The 2,429-nt window shown below is 42.6% G+C and overlaps 1 protein-coding gene across 1 annotated transcript in view; it reads right to left on the reverse strand.

Annotated features, from left to right (window-relative positions):
- The window catches only part of CPA5 (carboxypeptidase A5), a gene marked incomplete at its 3' end in the record, with an annotated part of 49,535 nt that overhangs the window by 41,440 nt on the left and 5,666 nt on the right, over window positions 1–2,429 (reverse strand). The gene's annotated exons all lie outside the window — the stretch shown is intronic.

Raw genomic sequence — 2,429 nt, forward strand, 5'->3', positions numbered from 1 at the left:
CCTCCCATCCTCCCTATCCCACCCCTCTAGGTCATTGCAAAGCACCTAGCTGATCTCCCCATGCTTTGCTGCTGCTTCCCACCAGCCAACTACTTTACATTCGGTAGTGTATGTGCGTCGATGCTACTCTCACTTCGCCCCAGCTTCACCCTCTCCAACTTTTTGACTTATGTAAATTGAATAAGTATAAAATGGCATTTCATTTTGGTCTTGATTTGTACGTCTTCCATCAGTAATCATCTCTTCCTGTTTTTATCAAAATACTTGTTACCTCTTAAGTGAAATGCTTGCTCATATCTTTTGTCCATTTTTCTATCGGATTATTTGTTCTTTTCTTACTGATCTGTAGGAGTTCTTTGCATCTCCTTCATCTGTTGAGTGTATTATGAATGTTGTGACTATCTTCTCCTAGTTTGCAACTTTTCTCTCTTTATGGTGTCTTTTAATTAATAGCTCTTAATTTTATTATAGTCACAGGTATTCTTTTATGGCTTTTTAATGCCTTGCTAATAAATCTTTCTCTTAAGGAATCTAAAGGACAATCTCAATCTTGGGGGTGAGCAGAGGGGTTCCACAAATAGAGCCAGGTTACAGGCGAGTCACAGAGGCAAGCATTGTCAGGTCTACTGAGGCATTGTCTGGTCTGAGGCAGCCCTGACTAGCCAGCACAAGCGACCAGCTGGCTGGCAGGTGTGTTCTGGTTATAGAATTGGATGTATCATGCTATTAGAGCTGGATACCATTAAAAATTCTAATCATAGACTGTAATTAACTTTCCTTGCTCTGATGCCCCGCTCACTAAACAACCTTCTGATTATAATTTGGCTTCCCATGTATCTTTGCCTACAGGGAGAGAATGTACTGTTCAGGCCGACGTGAGGATCCAATCCACTGAACAGTTACATGCCATGATGTAAATTAATAAATTCGTATTCTGATTTTATCATCTGCCTCATCTGAGCTCTCTAGGCATGAGTCAGCATCCCCAAGTCTAATCAATATGGATACAGAGAATATCAAGCCTCTGAGCTGAAAAACTAAGAACTAGACCTAGGACCAGAGCGAAATCACCAAGGTAACATTACCCTGGAGGCCCCTCAGCCTGATGGAGAAGGCTTTCCTACATGTGATGTGATATGGACAGGGATTAAAACTGACTTTTGACGTTATAAAGAGCTGCATATTCAAAACCACGGCTTGGTTCCATTCAGGTGAAGGCGAAGAATAGAGGATGATCAGGAGACTCATATTGAATATTTATTGGCTTATGAGCACACACCAGATGCTGCACAAATCCTAGGCAGAAGGATAAGATTTACAGTCATGTTCGAAAAAGGCAAATTTAAAAAAAAAAGAATAAAGAAAAAAGGCAGATGGTACATGCTAAGGAGGAATGTAGCAAGAGGAGCCTGACTGATGAATCCTTGCTCCACCTTGGTACTCATGGTCCAGGATGCAAAATAGAAAAAGGCAACTTTAAAGACCAAAAACAAAAACCAGGAGAAGGAAACACAAGGTACACCAGAGAACAAATTGTAATGTGCCGGGCAGGGAGATTACCCAGGCCGGCGGAGTGATTTAGGACCAATAGGGTAAGAGAAAGATCTCTGAAGTAAGTTCAAAAGGCAAAGTAGAGGGAAGCCCATTAGGACAGATAGGGATAATTTAGCAATCCTGCTATTAGATCACCACTTCATCCAGGGTTTCTGAGTGAGCAGTACCTATAAAGACACAGATCCCCTTCTGGGATCCCCAGTTACACTGAATGATAAAGAGAAGAATGTGATCAGAACTGTAGTATCTGGGAATTTTTGGCCCAGTGATGAGACGTGATCCTCTACTTTGTATTCAGACTAAGAATAAATAAACAAAAACAGAAAAGGGGGATGACCTATACTGATGACCCTTCGGGATTTATTTTTCAAAGAAAAATATGTTCAAGAAAGGTGAGATATATTGAAGGAAGTTATGCGTCATCTTCCAAGACCAATCTAAAAGACAAACATTATCTCCCACAGCACTTCCCTTGGGGCCTCCACCAGAGCAAGGTCATGGGCGTGGCTAGATTGGATGAGGCTACAGAACCATTTCACATGTCCTTTTATTCTAAAAATGAGGTAGAGACAGGCCACCCAGGAAGGGTTGATCCCAAGTGTGGCCTGCCCACCCAGCTATGTGGAAGGAAAGGCATACAAAGGGCTCAGTGAAACAGCGGGACCAAAATACAGCAGGGTGGCAGAAGTGCTTCTCTAAGCACACCACCAGAATGCACAAACTTCAAGGAAGGGGGCTGGAGAGGGGCTGACCTGTGTTCTCTACAAAGCCAGAGGGCTCTGACTCACATGTGAAGGAATAAGCTCCCTTTAATAGTGGCCTCAGTGTGTGTGTGTACATGTGGATAAATAAATGTAGACAGAGCAGGCTCTCTT

Source organism: Grampus griseus, assembly GCF_964374135.1.
Source record: "Grampus griseus genome assembly, chromosome: 9".
Classification (NCBI taxonomy): Eukaryota; Metazoa; Chordata; class Mammalia; order Artiodactyla; family Delphinidae; genus Grampus; species Grampus griseus.